Source organism: Lissotriton vulgaris, chromosome 4_1 (genome assembly GCF_964263255.1).
Source record: "Lissotriton vulgaris chromosome 4_1, aLisVul1.2, whole genome shotgun sequence".
Classification (NCBI taxonomy): Eukaryota; Metazoa; Chordata; class Amphibia; order Caudata; family Salamandridae; genus Lissotriton; species Lissotriton vulgaris.
Window position 1 is genome coordinate 951,076,264 of NC_141691.1, and position 18,709 is coordinate 951,094,972.

Consider the following 18,709-nt stretch of genomic DNA (forward strand, 5'->3'; position numbering starts at 1 on the left):
TTTACACTCAATAGTTAGGATCCCTATTATTGAGTGTGACATTACTATCAGTTGTCATATACATGTATACTCTCTGTACTTTAAGCTAGTATTTCTCTATTTTTGATACATGTGACAAATGTTAATACTATGGTATAGAGATATTTATATATACAATGATACAGTTTTTTAACTTCATCTTAATACATTGTATTTTCTTCTTTATTTTCAGATAAATTGATATCTTCATTTCAATTGAAAATTTCTACTATTTTTCTACTTACACTATTTATGCATGTTTAGATATTTGTATATTTATTTATAAATGTATTATGATCCTTTATCTCTCTTTTTCATGTTCATACATGGTTCATCACATATCTTGTTGAGAACCGTGGTTGACATACACATGCACATGTTTTTACTGTTTTTTGAGGTTGTTTTAGTAGATTTTAATGCAACTATCTCAGGGACCTGGGTATATATAGTTGCAGATAATGAATTACTTCTTGACCTTGCAGTATGCACTTTTTGCTTCCTTTGCACAATCTTTTACACAACTTTATATGCACTTTATCTCAATTGCTGCTTTTCTATTGTTGCACTAATCACTTTATAGACATATTAATGCTGAATTTCTTAAATAATAGTATGTGAAATATATTATATATGTATTTATACAGAAACAATTTCGTTTCCTAGATGTCAGTTACATTTATGAAATTAATTGGGATTCATCCCGTTATTGCAAAAACTATGCTTTACAATTAGAAAGAAAGAGCAAAAGTGAAAATGTTTTTTCTTTTTGTCTATGTCTATGATCATGTGACTTATGATGTAATCACTAGAGGTGTGTTCACTTTCTAAGCATATAAAAAAACGCAATTGTTTTCAGTACAATTACAGTGTGAACAAGGGCGAGTTGGCCCGAAACGCGTGGCTGTTCTCTGTGAAATAAACTTACCATCTTGCTGTACTTGACTGGTCCGTCTCCTTCGTTGCTGGCGTGGTGCATGGTGCACTAAGCGGGACTGTAAGGAGCTGATTCTCATATATATATATATATTCACTAAAAAAAACGTAGGTTTCACACCAGTTATAGTTAGCTGGAAATTTTACTCGCATGAAACCATTGAAATTCACACGTTATAGTTAGTTGGACTCACTATAACTTGCATGTGCAATGCACTGCTGATGACGTCACATATTACATCACTCATTACATGGTCAGTGACATCACTCATGACATCACTGATGACACCATCCTTGTGATACAGTGACAGACCTCCTTTCACTGTAATGTAACCCTTAAAACACATATTCAAAAATAGAAACTAAAATTTTCAAAAAAATGGAGATACCCATACCAGTTACAACAAACAATTCAATAATTCCACCATCTATTTACACATCCACTCATTCACCAACAGTTCTATATAATCACTCATACGTATACTCACTCATCAAATATAATGATACACATATATATCCTGTTACACACCAACAGTCATCCAAAAGATACTCTCACACATACTCACAAATGCAAATAAACTATTGAACATCCATTTATTTGCATATACAGCTATACACACACTACCACCTTACTTCTAAGGAACCTTACACATACTTACTCTCTTAAACAATCACTTATAGAAACACATACTTATTTAAACAGGAACTCTCACAATCCCTTAGTCTCACATATACTCACTTATATACATCAATATTCACATATACTACATTAAAACATATGTAGTTACTATTAAAGACAGTAGTGAGACAGTCATTCACTCACTAGCATACACATATGCACACTCATCCACCCATATAGACCTGCACATATGCTGTCTTCAAAACACATACAAAGAGAGAGTCAGTCATTCATGCATCTATGTGCTAAGTAATACCCCCACCAAACCATATAAACACTCATACTGATACTAAGAAAAACATCTAATAACCCATATACCTACACATGTAGCTACTCACCAACCCATGCAGCCACTTATACACAAAGTGAAACACTAACACATATATTTAAATATTTAAACATTACTCTCTATAATATATGTATTCACTAAGAAACACTTAATAAACCAGTTAACCAATTAATTTTTTTTTAAAAAGCATCCATGTAAACACTTATTTAAACATTTATTCTTCCATCAACCTTTACATATACATATATAACACATATTTATTTTTTAAAAAGACACACATTCACTGGATGGTGTCATCAGTGATGTCATGAGTGATGTCACTGACCATGTCATGAGTGATGTAATATGTGACGTCATCAGCAGTGCATTGCACGCCCAAGTTATAGTGATTCCAACTAACTATAACGTGTGAATTTCAATGGCTTCATGCGAGTAAAATTTCCAGCTATCTATACATGGTGTGAAACCTACTTTTTTTTTAGTGAATTTAATAGGTTTTTTAAATGCTAATTCCTAACTATAACTGGTGTGAAACCTATGTTTTTTTCAGTGAATTTCATAGGTTTTTTAATAGCAAGTCTCTATAGGTATGAAATGTAATATTTTTTATTACGAATTTTATATTGTATAATTATGTAATAATTTTATTTATTTATTTATTTATTTATTTTTGCCCCGGTGCGCTCCCGGGGCGCGTACCGATGCGCTCACCGGTAAGCGCAGTGCTATTGCGCGCCCCGGGGCGCATACCGGTGAGCTTCCCGTTAGCGCTATTGCTGCGAACGAAAACAACATTGTGACGTATCGCGTAGCCGCGTGATGCGTCATATGACGCACAGCGTAAGCGCACCCAGAAGCACGCGAGCGCATACGATCGCGAAACGTCCTGACGCGCTTATGCTACGCGCCCCGGGGCGCGCCCCGGGGCGCGTAGCATAAGCGCGTCGGGTCATGTGACCTGAAAATAACACTTTTCATTGGTTCACAACACTTTTGGTTTCCAAATGATCAAAGCCCTGCTCATGTGACTTGAAAATAACACTTTTCATTGGTTCACAACACTGCCTGAAGTTAATCAGCCCTACAAACCAAAAGAGCACTTCGTATGGCAGTTCTACAAAATCCCAAGGGGTTTCAAAAAAGTCAACGCTGCGAAGGTAACTTGTCTGATTTGTGATGCAGAGCTGTCCTGGGGGAACCCTAACAAAAAATATTCCTCAGGATCATACCATGATTCGGCACATGATCCGTTGGCACCCAATCAACTATTCTGCTGCAGAGGTAAGGGACCTCTGCAGTAAGCTACCCCCATCAACATCTAGACCCTCAACATCGAAAGAACCAACTCCATCGGGTTCAGAGGCAACAGAGACAATGCCTATCATACAACCAAAATTTTACGATTTTAAAATCATGTGCAAATATTGTGGAAAGTTAATTTGCTATGGTGAGCAAAGTATAAAACTTTTCATCTGTGCTGGGGATAACCATAAGTGCCCGAAAAATCCCTAATTTCTGGGGGGTTTTTTTTGCTCCAGTTGAGCCATTTACAATTCCCTGTTTTTTGTTTCTCCCCATAAAAAATACAAAAAAAATATAAAACTGTTCAGAAAACCCCCAAAAAGTAAAATATATTCAAAAAAACAATAACAAAATATAAAACAACAAAAAGAAGAAAAAAAACAGTTCTTTTTAGAATTACGTCCAATTTTTTAAAAAAGACTACATTTTTTATAAACTCTGTCATTCTTTTTTCCCCATAGTACGCTCCCCGGTATGCTCCCCGGCCTTTTATGGCCCCCACATCAATCCTAGGGGGTCAGAGGGGGTCTACCCTGCCCCTTTTTGGTCATTTCCCCCTTTGTTTTTGCCACCTCTTGTGTCTCGATCCTACCGAGACACAAGATGGCGGCCGCTCCGGACTGTTTGGAATGTTTACAGACACCCGAGAACCAATCAGCTTTCCGCACGCGAACTCGCGTTGCGCGCTGGTACGGCCCCCGGTGCGCATACCGGGGCGCGCTTACAGATATATATTTTTTTTTAACCTAAATTACTCAAAACCCACTGGAGCACATTTCTTGAGACCTAGCAAAGGCACATCGGGCTACCAGTCCCTATAATTTTGCCAAGTTTGGTTGAAATCCATTCACCTGTTCGGGCTAAAAGTGAGGTTGACCGCCCTATGGAAATGAACATGGGGAAAACACGTTTTGGGTCCCCCCTTTCATCTTGGCCCCCGCTTCACGAATCCCCCCAAACTTTCAGGGAAGGACCGGGCAAATTTGAGGAAATTTTCAGGCAGATTTCTCAACCGGCGCCAAAGTTATTCACAATAGAATGTTGAGATTTTGCATTGAAAATAATCATAACTATAACTACCTACTGGCGACCGCCAGTAGGTAATATATATGGCTTTTATGAACTATTTTATATTTGTTTTGTTATTTTTATGGGAAGAAACGAAAAAACAGGGAATTGAAAATAGCTCAACTGGAGCAAAAAAAAAAATAAGAAAAAATTAGGGTTTTTTGGGGCATTTGTGGTTGTCCCCAGCAAGGACGATGAGCTTTATGCTCAGTTCACCATAGGAGATGGTCTTACCACAATGAATACATGTTATTCAGAAATCCGCAAACCGTGGCTGAATGCAAGGGATCGTCTCCCTTGCCTCTGGTCCCGATGGAGTGGGTTGCTTTCTTTTGGAGCTGGTGCTTGAAGATTGGGGAGGGTTTCTGGCCAGTTCCCTCATCTCTGCAGCAGATTAGTTGATTGGATGCCTGCGCTGCATGTGGCGAATCATAGTGTTGTTTCCAAAAGAGTATTTTTTATTAGGGTTCCCCCTTGAAAGTTCCATGCCACAGATTAGGCAAGTCACCTTGGCCGCATTGACTTTTTTCTTGCCCTCTGAGATTGAAAAAAACTCCCATACAATGTGTGGTCTTGGCTGGTATGGGGTATTGTGTTCTTGCAGCCACCTTCTCCTCCCCTCCTCCTCCTCCTCCTCCTCCTCCTCCTCTTGATGACCACCAATGTAATCTTGTGGTGGTCCACTTGGTGGTTGTGGTGGTGGTGGTGGTGCAGATGCTCCAGCTGCTGCTGCTACTGTAGCCATTTCAAAGTACAAAATATACCTCAAAGATTGCAAAACAGGTCTTCCTAAGTCAAAGGATAAAGTCAGAATAAGGAAAAAAGGTGGGGTCTTTCATCATTTGAAAATAAAAGGCCTGAACCAATGAGAAGTGTTATTTTCAGGTCACAAGACCAGGGATTTCATCATTATGAAGCCAAAACTGTTCTGCACCAATAAAAAGTGTTATTTTTAGGTCACATGACCGACGCGCTTACGCAAGGTCTCTCACTCTGTCACAAGGATGGTGTCATCAGTGATGTCATGAGTGATGACACTGACCATGTCATGAGTGATATAATATGTGACGTCATCAGCAGTGCATTGCAGGCGCGCAAGTTATAGTGAGTCCAACTAACTATAACGTGGGAATTTCAATGGTTTTATGTCAGTAAAATTTCCAGCTAACTATAACTGGTGTGAAACCTATGGTTTTTTCAGTGAATATATATATATATATGTGTCAGACCTGTTTTAACTGAAAGCAGGATTGGAGGAGTATCTGAGGCGGAGGTCGGCTCCGCAATATCTGACACGCCCCTCGTTCAGGAGCACCGCAACATAACCGACAAACCTTTGACTTTGAGTGCTTAGAAGGCACATTGTGGCGCCCCCCCCAGCCTGAAGTGTCTTTGAGGTACTGGGGAGAGGGAGCAGGCAATATTCCACCTGTTTGTTCCTGCAATTTCAAAGGAGCAGGCGAAGCAACAAATGCATTATCATGTGTGAAGATGGGTCACTGTACCACAATCTGTTTGCTTGGTTTGTTTGTTCCACATTGCAGGACTTGGTGTACTGTGCCCGAGGTCTCATGGTTGGGATTACAGCGACATTGATCATCGGAGGAACTTTCCCTGTCTGCTTTCTACATCTATGAGTCCCAGCCAATGAGAACACTCGGTGTATTCAAACAGCAGCCCCGCGAAATGAATCATCATGACACATTCAGCACTTACCTGGCACTGATGAGGCACACGCCGAAACGCGTCTGCGAGATGCTGTAATAGTGGACATCGCGACGTTGGCAAAAGTGCACCGGTGGCAATAAAATTCGTTTTGGCAACCCGAGCATGTGTCAGACCTGTTTTAACTGAAAGCAGGATTGGAGGAATATATATATATATATATATATATATTTTCGCCAAGTCGCGCACTCAGGCACGGGTGCTTTATATATATATATATACATACTAGCAGCCCGCCCCAGCGTTGCCCGGGGCAGAAGTGGGCTGGGAGCAGCATTTCAGGCTTCCGTGCACCCCCGCCCCGGCCCCCGCCCGCCACGACATTGTCTGTGTCCCGGACAATGTTGTGGCGGGCGGGGGCTGGGGCGGGAGTGCACACAAGCCTGAAATACTGCCCCCAGACCCTGAGCCTTACCGCAGTTGTTCGGGGCCACCCTCCCGCACCGGCTCCCTCCCGTCCCATGTCCCAGAGCCTTACCTGAGCCGCCACTCCTCCCTGAGGTCCTCACTTCACCGCTGCTCCTCCTCATCATCACGTACGCTGCGGCCAGCGCTACGTCATGGCCGTCAGCGTTGCGGCTTGCGCTACTTTCAGGGCACTACTTTTTTTTAAAGTTATATTTTTTTAATTTACGTTTTTTTTCATTTTCTTTAGCCTTTGTCCATCTGCACACCCTGAGGATTACAACAATGTATTGGGTGTGTGGATTGGCGCTGTGGTTCCTGAGTTTACCTTGCCAAAAACGTTGTGTTCTCTCTTTATAATAGTAGTATAGATTCCAAAACTAGCAGTCCCAATTTAGGAGATAGCCACTGATGAAGAGAAAAACTCGAAACGCGTTTGGCTGGATTGAATATGGTGGAATCTTGCTCATCTCAAGTTCCTTTGTCGGCAGGCTGTTTTTCGAAATAAAGATCTGGTGCACATGATGTGGTCTCTTCGGGCTCTCTCCTAAATTGGGACTGCTAGTTTTGGAATATTTAACGGCCTGCCCGGGTCGTTGGAGACAGCCGACTGCTGTTTGAGAGCGGGTCTGCGGCAGCATCGGAAGATACGGCCAACTAGCGGAAGAGAATGAGCACGCACCGATGCAGTAAGATGCGTGCTCACATTAGGAACATCAGCAACAAAGCGGAACAAAGGACTGGAGATGAGGTACCAGAATTGCTTAGGACATTTGTTTCAACGAGACAACGTACCTACTGAGGTTTAGAATGGTGTGGACTACGTCTCCCAGAAGGCCTTGTAGCCACGCCCAATCGGGCAGGAGATGTTTTAGAGCAGAAGCACCTGCAAAACGCTTTCCCCTTAGCCACTGATGAAGAGAGAAACTCCAAACGCGTTTGGCTGGCTTGAATATGGTGGAATCTTGCTCATCTCAAGTTCCTTTGTTGGCAGGCTGTTTTTCGAAATAAAGATCTGGTGCACACGATGTGGTCTCTTCGGGCTCTCTCCTAAAGTGGGACTGCTAGTTTTGGTATATATATATATATATATATATATATATATATATATATATGTGTATATTCACTGAAAAAAACATAGGTTTCACCCATGTTATAGTTAGCTTGACATTTCTCTCATACAAAACCATTGAAATTCCCAGTGTCAGTGACATCACTCATCACATCACTGATGACATCTCAAATGACGTCACTGATGACCTCACTGATGACATAATTCAGTGAATGTGTGTCTATCTGAAAAATAAATCTTTTTTATATATGTATATCTAAAGGTTGATGGAAGAATACATGGGTAAATAAGTGTCTGAATGGATGTTTGTTTTTGTAAAATTGATTGTATAACTGACTTATTAAGTATACCTTAGTGAATACATCCGCCGAAGCCCACTACAGTGAGTGTTGAGGTACAATTAGACCAACACGCCCTGTTAAGTGAGGAATCAGGAGAAGCTCCGCCTGTCTCAAGGCCGATGTGAACCTGTAGGAAAGTACAGCAAAAACGGGGGGGAACATAGTACAAAAAGAAGGGATTTGGATGGGGAAGAAACTAATGGCCCTGTCATAAAGTATACCTTAGTGAATACATGTATTATCGAGTAATGTTTAAATATGTAAATATCTGTATCAGTGTCTCACGTTGTATATAAGTGACTGCAAGGGTTGGTGAGTACCTACATGAGTGTCTATATGGGTTATTATTTGGTTTTTGAGTATCAGAATGAGTGTCTGTATGGTTTGATGGGGGGTTTTACTTAGCGCACAGATGCATGAATGACTGACTCACTGTTTGTATGTGTTTTGAAGACAGAATGTGTGCAAGACTGTATGGGTGGATGAGTGTGTGTATGGGTGTGTTAGTGAGTCAATCACTGTCTCAACTACAGTGAGTGTTGAGGTACAATTAGACCAACACGCCCTGTTAAGTGAGGAATCAGGAGAAGCTCCGCCTGTCTCAAGGCTGATGCGAACCTGCAGGAAAGTACAGCAAAAAAGGGGGGAAACATAGTACAAAAAGAAGGGATTTGGATGGGAAAGAAACTAATGGCCCTTTGTGTTTACCGGAAATAATGAAAGTGGTCTTAATATAAATGTTGAGCAGTTTGCATTTCTTATAAAAAATTTAGAGGTAAAATTAGAAGCAAAATTAGAGGAGATGATTAAACCGTTGACTATTCAGATAGACACCCTAGTTACAGAGGTGGCTAGGCTTGGCGGCCTGTTGTCTACACACCTGGCTGCAGCCACCAGTGCAAGGGCTAAGGCTGGGGGAAGAGGGCAGGAGGTGACGAGTGCTAAAGTTCATCAGAACACTCGTAATACTGTTGCAGTAGCTACTACTGTAAATGAGGTACTAAGTACACCAGTCGCCCCAGTAGTACCTGCTTTGTTGACACAATCCAATTCAGCTCCGAGGAGAGGACTAGATTAAAGGCCCCCTAGGAGTAATCGCTATCTGAATTTACCACCTGACTGTGCACCGTTTGTGGCGGTATTGACTAATGTTCCACCTTGCGGTACCCATCCTGCCTCACCCCATGATGAATCGCACACCTCACTGAAAAAAGAGACAGTCGCCTGGCTTAATAAAAACTGTGGTTTTTCCATTTCATATTCAGATCAGATAATGGCAGTAAGGAGGGTGAACTGGGTAGGTCTGTCCAAAAAACTGGGAAGTGGGGATTGCATTGTTGTAAATATTAAACACCCCCAACATGTGGCAACTGTCCTCTTAAGAGCATCTTCATTAATATATAATGAGAACAGTATATGTGTGCACCCACTGGGGTACTTTTATGCCCATTTGTGCAAACCCCCCCCCCAACAAAGGATAACCAGGCGAGTGTTTGAACCTCACACCCCGGTCATGGACACACAATTGTTAGATAACATTGTTAATCCATGTGGGCCTGGAAATATGGCTGAAACCACAATATGATTACTAGTGCTGGACGCTACCATCACAGGTTTAATGTCAACACACAGAATAGGTATGATGCTCTGTTTGGCCTTGAGATGTGTGATTGACGTGAGGTACCTGTGGGTCAGGGCACTACGGCATCAGGTGAACTAGCACCCGCAGAGAACTCACAGGATATAGTACCTGGATGTCTTGTTGTCTCGTGGAATATTGCGGGTTTGGCTGCTAAGATGGCTGATGAAAACTGGGTTAACTATATTAAGCAATTCAAGGTCATTTGTCTACAAGAATCTTGGTCTGTAGAGTGTGATCTCTTCTTGGAAGGGTATAAGGCCTTTTACGTGCCAGCTACACCATCAATAAGAGGTAGACCGAAGGGGGGACTTGTGATTTTTGTTTCTATCTTAGTCCCTTGTAAAATTCGTATAATTGAATCACAGCATTCTGGAGTTATGGGTTTAGTTTTAAATGGAGAAAACTGTCTGGCTGGTTTGGTGAATTTTTATAATGCCACTAATGTTAGTGCAGCGTCTAATCAAATATCTGTATTGAATGCTTTTATTACCACTTCTATGAAGGATTTTAGTCATAATCTCATGATCATGGGTGATTTTAATGTGCATCCGTGTGGTGATCCTTTGAAGAAATGTTTAACAGACTTACGGTGTGAGCGCTTGGGTGGTCTACATATGGAACATACAGTGGATGGGGAACTTTGTAATGACCTAATGAACAACTTGGACCTCTCTCTGGCTATGACAATCAGGGACCGGTTAAAATGCTTTGATATTCCTACTTTTAAAGGGCATGGAAGGGGCACTTTTATTGATCATATGTTACTCTCATTGACGATGCAGACTTTTTTGGATTCATTCAATATTGAGCATAGTGAATTCAGTGATCATAACCCTTTATTAATTCGCCTGAAGGGACCTTGGGTTAACAAGGAAAAACAGAATTGTAGCTCAGGTAGGCTGTGTACAACAGATGGGAGGCAGCAACTTAAATGGTCAATGGTTACCCCAGATCTACTATATAAAAATTTTATGGCTAAATGTACTGAGGATATTAAGAACTGTACACATGAGGGGGGAGATCCCAGGCAGGTCCTTATTGCATATCAAAACCTGTCGGAGAAGGTATCAGAACTAATGATGGTCCCCGCAAAGAACTTGGTGAAAGGAGGACCTAGGTGGTTTAATCACGATTGTTCCAAAGCAGCACGTAACCTTAGGTTAGCTCTGTCAGTTAATCCGAGAAATCAGGAGGATGTAAAACTGCGCCGGAAAGAATATAAGTCTGTCATCGCATCTCATAAGGAGTTTTTAAGAAAAGAGGCCTGGGACAAGATACTTGACCCCGCCACCTTCAAATGTAGCTCTAAATTCTGGGTGTTAGTTAAAAGACCGTTTTTGGTTGAAGACCCGGGTGATGGTCTAGATTGCTGCATAACTAAGGAGGAGTGGGAACTTCATTTTAAACAACTGTACCATTCAGTGGTCCCTGTAACAGCTGATTTATCACTTTATGTCAGGGGAGGCATCATTAAGTTTGATATAAATGAGGTAATGGAGGCCAAAGAGGGACTCACAGCTAGGAAGGCCCCAGGACCTGACGGAATCCCTCCGGATCTGTATAAATCTGATCTAAGTTTTGGGCACCTATTCTGGTAGCAGTATTTAATGCAGCTGCGATAGCGGGCTGTCCCTTGTCCTGGGGTTTATCAACAATCGTCCCTGTGTTAAAGAAAGGAGAAAAGGGCAGCCCCATGTGTTACCGTCCAATCTCATTAATAGATTCCATGGTCAAGATTATGGGGAGAATCCTATTGCAGCGAATGTCAAGTTGGACGGCGGACAACAATATTATGTCCATCTCTCAGTATGGCTTCTGTAGAGGCCGTTCCACCATAACCCAGTGCCTTAATCTTTTCCTTATACTGAGTAAATACACTGTTGTGCAGAAGGGAACTGTCCACTTTGCCTTCATGGATCTGTCATCAGCCTTCGATTGTGTTAACAGGGGAAGGCTGTGGCAGATCATGAGGGAGAAAGGTGTGGACATAGGGATTGTTGACTTTTTGGTGGACATGCACAGTAACACCAGTGCAAATGTTAGGTACTCAGCGAATGGGGACACTACTGGCAAATTTAACATTAAAAAGGGAGTGTGTCAGGGTTGCAGTCTGGCCCTATTTCTTTTTAATTTTTACATTAATGATTTAGATGCTGCTTTACAGGAGGTACAAACAGACTGCCCCAGAGTTGGCAGGTGGGGTATTCCAATTCTTTTATACGCAGATGATGTGGTTTTAATTTGTAGAACGGAAAAGGGTCTACAGGCGCTTTTGAATGCTTTTAATATTTTTATGACTAATAGAGACTTATTGGTCAACAATTCCAAATCATATATCATGCATGTTGGCCGACAACCGAAAAAGAATTTTATTTGAAGTTTTGATTCCCATTACTCAAACGTTTTCATATCTTGGTGTCGTATTTGACACAAAGCTCAGCTGGGGTCCTCAACTGGCTAGTAAGAAAGGGGAAATGATAAGGGTAAATGCCTCTATATTTAACTTTGCAACGAAATTGGGGAACAAGCCAAATACTGCAATGATGAAACTTTATAATGCTAAATCGATAGCTACCGCTGTATATGGCAGCGAACTATGGGGCTACGTAAATGGAGAACAGTTACAGGTCACTGAAAACAATTTCCTAAAACGCCTTCTCTGTGTTCCGGCCAGTACACCTAATCTGGCGGTACACGAAGAACTGGGGACACAGTTCCTATGTGATATATTTGCTCTAAGACTGCTGATATGTTGGGTAAAACTGTGGTTAAACCAAGATATACCGCTTACCTACCTGATTGTGAAAGACCTTGTGTCTCAGGATAACTCAATGTGCATGCCCTGGCTAAAATACCTGAAATCTTGCTTTTCAAGGCTTGGTTGTTTGAACTTGTTTGAAAACCCTTGCGGGATTGTAAAGGGGGATGTGGCAGCAAGCAAGCGGGCTTTTTATATCGACAGGATGGCCCAAAGAGAAGGGGAGGAGCTCAAGAAACCTAATATTAGGAAATATGTTATGCTAAAAACTTGTGACACTATGGAGCCATATTTAACATGCACTTTCACTTTTACAAATTTTCTGTTGATGAGGTTTAGGTTTAATATTTTTCATCATCTTTTAATTAGACCAAAGTCGGATATTTTTAATAAAACTGCTGTTCCCTGTGGCTGCGACGGGAAGTCTCCACAGGATATGCTGCATTTTATATTTTTATGTAGGCTTAATGAATACCCGCGCAGACGTTACCTTGTTGCTCTTTTAAAAAAACTAAATTTTAATCAAATAAGACCAGCACTTATGTATTTACAGCTTTTGCATATTGACAGTGTTCTTCATGTAATAGAATTTTTAAAATTAACTGTCAAACTGAGAAATTGCCTGGACCAGTGATTCTATACCTCTTAAGGAAGATGAGCTTATCTATTGAAAGATCATTTATCATGTTGTAAACCGAGTATTATTTGCACTTTACTGCTGATTTTGTCTGCCTATTCATTAATGAAATATGTATAATATGTTTATTTTTATGTGATTATGACTTTTAAAGATTGAAATTTTTGTTGTATTGTTTCTATGTGTACTTTTTTGGTGTGAAACAAAACCGAAATAAAGTCTCTATTGAATTGAATTGAATTGACCATGTCATGAGTGATGTAATATGTGACGTCATCAGCAGTGCATTGCGGGCGCGCGAGTTATAGTTAGCTGAACTAACTATAATGGGGCAATTTCAATGGTTTTGTATGAGAGAAATGTCCAGCTAACTATAACATGGGTGAAACCTATGGTTTTTTCAGTGAATTTCTAAGGTTTTTTAAATGCTAATTCTTAACTATAACGTGGCTGAAATCTATGGTTTTTTCAGTGAATTTCTAAGGTTTTTTAAATGCTAATCCCTAACTATAACGTGCCTGAAACCTATGTTTTTTTTGAGTGAATATATATGTGCATTGGAAAACTAAACACCCACTTCCTTTACAAAGAAATGGAAAGTTTGCATCTCTGCAACCTGTCTAATTTTTCACCTTAGTCATCTTGCACTCAATCAACACAACCACAAATACACACACCTACTTGCTACCATTCTTGCCTAAGCTTATCTATTATTCTTCTTTAATTCAAATTCAAAGTGCAGGCCCTTTATTCAGCCTTCTTGGTAACTACTACCCGTGAATAGCAGAGGGTAATTTGCACACTTCTGTCCTTTCTTGCGTCTTTTATACCACACACTGCGGCAGGTTTACAAGCCCCTTGCGACACTTTTGCATCATTTTTCCCACTACCTTGTAAATCTGCCCAACTGTGTGTACTTTATGCACTAACTTTCTTCCTTAGTTGTTGTACTAGTTTCTCTTGCTCCTACTGCGGAATCCAACACCCTATCTGTGTAATGACCTGGAAATCCAAAGATCCACTTCACTGACAATGCAGTGGGTAGTTTGCGTCTCTCCAACCTTTCTTATTTTTCACGTTTTTCATCTTCTACTCAAGCTACACATCATCTACACATACATAAATCTAATTGCTGCATTACTTAGTGGTGATTATCAACTATTCTTCTATTTCATATTCATATTCAAAGTACAAGCCCTTTATCGAGCCTTTTTGTTGTAACTACTATTCCAGGAATTCTGCTCATACACAAAACTGTGCATAAAGACTTAGGACCTCAGTGAATTACGGTGTACCAAAACCCACCTTACTACACAAACCCCTTACCAAACTAGCAATCAGTCACTCATTGGTTCTTCACCCTAGAGCAAAAACACCAATGACTAGTCAACCCAGAACATGCGACTTAGATTACATGAAGTAAAGTGGATAACAAAAACACTCTTTCAATATACTCTTACACCAGTCAAAAACAAGATGTAAATAAAGACACATGCAACTTTGAAATGTTTATTTCTAAAGCCATAATCTCATGCACAGTACCTTAGAAAATACAACCAAACATATTATCAGAAACAAGGTTGTCAGCATTGTTACTATTCTATGAAATACAAACGGAAAAAGCATCCTATAATGCTAAAGGTAAACAAATTTAAAATATACCTACATTTCAACATACCTACCAAGCAGATTAGTTTATAACTACAGAAAGTCTGATAGGATAACATGGGCACACCCATACCTCTGGTACTCGGCAGTAGTGGATCACATTCAGTGCTCCAAGATACGAATGTTCTCCAACTGTGTGTAACTTTGCCTCCACAATGGATTATGAAACGCACAAGTATCAGAGGTGCCCACAGCTCCATATGTATTATGGCTCGAACGTGCGAGGATCATTCTGAATAACAGACAGAGTATTCAAGATAACCTTGATGTTCCTTGCTCTCACTATACACACAAAACTAGCGAGGCAGTTTACAAATCTAGCATACCAAATTATTCTCATATAAAGCAAAATACTCAGCCTTCTCTAAACAATATCACAAGTACGTGTTGTGTGCAAAGCAGAGCAGGAAAGCAAAAATAGCGTGTAAGCTTCTAATAAACCCATGCTAACTTAACAGGCTGTGAGTGCAACGCTCAGCCCCAAAGCACCCTTTCTTGATCAAAGCAAGTGATATAAACATGGGAGAATTAGGAACGCAGAGTCCAAGCCTAAAAAGCAGAGTCAAGTCCACATTTCCCAAAAAAAGTTGTTCGCTCTTTGATAGAAAACAGTAACTAAATAATAAAGAATACGTAGAAAAATCAAAGAGACTTAATCCAACAGCGTGTAAGCACAGTATGTAGCAACAGCCTCCAAGAGGAAGTCATTGTTCTCATCTGAAAACATTTCAGCCATCCAATTCAATAGTGAGAATGAACATACATGTTCCTCAACAACCGGAGCCTCTATCACCATCAGAGGAAAACTCGGGTCATCTTCAAAGTAACTGCATGCCAAGAACTCAAGCGCCGCTGCAAAAACATTCCAACGTCCCATTATTCCATGTGTCGCTGCTAAGGCCATAATCCCGCTGCCAGAACAGAGCAAGTCATGAACCACTAAGGGGCTCATCAGCTGGTCATAATCCGCATTGGGAGACACCGTACTGCAGAGACACAAATCCAGGGCCCAGTCGAAATCTCACCTCAGGCAATGGAAGACAGGTTGAATGCATGTGAAAAAGGAAAATCGAAACGATAATCTGTAAGCTGCACTCAACGTTGCAAGAGGCAGCGCTCCATAGTAACTAAGCATTCGGTTGCGGAACAGCAACAGCCGGGACATATTATTGTCTACTGCAGTATGTGCATCCATATTTATGTAAACAAATTAATAAAAGCACACCGGCAACTAATGCGAGTATTAAGCGCAATCCACCAAAGATGCTGGAAAAAATCGAATGAAAAAATCCCAAAAAGAGACCAAATATACTTTCTTCAGAAGTCACAAGGCGACTGCTTCTAACTTTAAAAAAGTAAGGTAACCCCTTAGTCAAGGACACATTAAAGATACTCTAAATTAACTCTCCAAAATTCAAGAGCACGTCTGTATTTAATAAATCATGCACTTCTGTGCGGGTGTTTGCTACATAAAGGACAAATGTTTCTGTACCAGATATAAGAGCGACCTCTTTTTGAGACAATAGCGCTCTTATACGACTCATTTGGTTGACTCTGCTTTCAAGGTCGAAATCGACAGCCAGATGGAAACATCCAGCTTCCCAGGCAGAGGAGTTAACATAACTTTTTTTTAATAAAACCACACGCTCAGTTACCGTAATCACGTAAGGGATGCCTGCTAACATTGCACAACAATCTCCATTATTTCAAAGTAAATAACTCCCATTTCCAGTAAACTGAACGTTGTTATGAAAGCAGGTGTCGGACTACCTTTCAAAACTTAGTCCAAATCAGGCGCATCTTGTATACAAGAGCCATGCATTTGTATGTGTCTACAAATTAAGGAGTGATCTGGTACTATTGTGCAATCCTCGCCATTCTCATAGACTTCTTTTACCTCCCTCAGGCACTTATATGTAAATGGTAATAACCAAGCTTCATGGACATAAGCGCTGCCAAAACATCCATATCTGCCTATAGCATAGTATTTCATGCAAACCTCAAACTTAACCAGGTTAAAAAATAACGTTATGATACTGTGGATAAGCCACACACCTGAATTGTTTCTCCAATGAGTGACCACTTCTAACCATCCTCATAGCGTGCCCTGTGCTCTGATTTGACAGTGAGAGAGTGATCGAACCATAGTTTATTCTGCTAATCATTCTCATCATATGCTACGAATACGCTTCGAGGTTACGCGTCGCATCAAAGCTTCCATGTGACATCATGTACGGCGCCCCGTAGAAAAAAGACACACATTTTTTTTAATTGTTTAAAAACATATATTCATGTATTTAATGAACATACTAACAGAAGACTTAATCTAGGATAATTATGGAATTGTTTTTTTTGTTTTAAAAATCCTATATTACTTCTATATTGTATGAGTGCAGCTGCGTGCCCCTCCGCCTGGGACCCTAGACTCCACCACGCCCAGACCCGGTTCATAAGCAAGCGTGATCGTCACCACAAAACCATTAGCACGCATATCGCTTTCCCACACAACTAGTATGCATTTACCACACATGATAAATGCATAATCTTAATAATGTTTTTTTGTTGACCAACACGTGTTGTAATGCCTGTGCCTTACATCCTTCAAATTAGTTTCTAGGTATACGTGTGACAAACTCTGATAAGATCGGAGGCCAAGGACAAACACCGTGGTACCTGTGGCACGAAATCTCGTTGATCACAGAGAAAATATGCGCAGGGTAAAATGAAAGTAACAAGGCATAATAAAAATAACGGAGGAAAACTACTAAAATGGACAGAGTATGTAATCAACGTTTGACACCTCGACAACGCGAACTTGAAGAAAAAGAAAAAAAATGCACTTGCAAACAAGGCTGTGCATGCGTAGAGAGTATAACTGATGCAGAAAAAAATGGAAAGTTTTACATACTGTCATAGAAATACAGCTCTAAAAATTGCCCCCGTAATTTGCCCCCCCGGGACCTAATACACAAAACAGACTTCTAGGTTTTTTTCCACCTTTTTCACTGCCTACAAGTACTACATGAGTACCCCGCCATTTATTAATTATTTTTTAATACAAATTGAGCCTAAAGATCCATGTACCACCCCCTGACCAAGACTATAGAGTCAGAATGTTTCTACCCTGCCCCCTTTCCTTATATCTCAACTTTGTCTTACTGTTTTCTTGTGACTCGGCTCTCGCGACAAACAAGATAGCTGCCAACATTCCCTGTTTTGGAGTATTGACAACCAATCTGCATGCAGCTCTTGCTCGTAATTGTATGCCTTGATTTTCCTTTAAAAAAATTTAAATAAAAAATAGAGCCTAAACATCCATGTATGACCCCCTGAGCAAGCCTAGAGGGTCAGAATGTTTCTAGCCTACCCCCTTCCATTATTTCTCAACTTTGCTTTACTGTTTTCTTCTGACTCGAATCTAGCGAGGCACAAGATGGCCACCAACACTTTCTGGTTTCGAGTGTTGACAGACAGTTCACAGCCAATCAGCATGCAGCTCGCGCTCGCGCTCGTAATTGAACAGATTTCCGTATGAGTGCTGAACTCTGTCTCTAGATATCGCTATGATTTTACTTGCAATTTTCTCAGAAACTACAGAACGGATTTACACCATTTAACAAAAAGCACAATCTGCAAAAAGAACTCTACCTCTCTGCCAAATTTCGTGTAATACCGTTCAGTCGTTCGGGCTGTAGCCCTGGCTAAAGGTCACCATGGAAAATTTGCATGGGGAAAACATGTTTTAGGACCCCCTTTTTTCTCAGCCCCCACTTGACGAATCACCCTTAAACTTTCAGGGAAGGAGTGGAACCAAGCAGGCCATTTTCTTGGAGAAATTCACGAAGATTCGTCCACCGGCGCCAAAGTTATTCCAAATAGAATGTTGTGGATTTCCTATGGAAAGTAGGTCCTAACTATAACTACCTACTGGCGACCGGCAGTAGGATATATATATATATATATATATATATATATATATATATATATATATATATATATATATATATATATATATAAATCCAAGCCTGGCTCACTCTGTGGCCCTCGGACGCTCTGGGTCGGTGCGTTCAGAGTATGGCAGAGCACTGCCGTGAATCAATGATTCCTGTTTGCCCGAAATCGTTTCTCGCGCACTCCCGATCTTTGAAAGAGACGACAATCCATTAATTCAT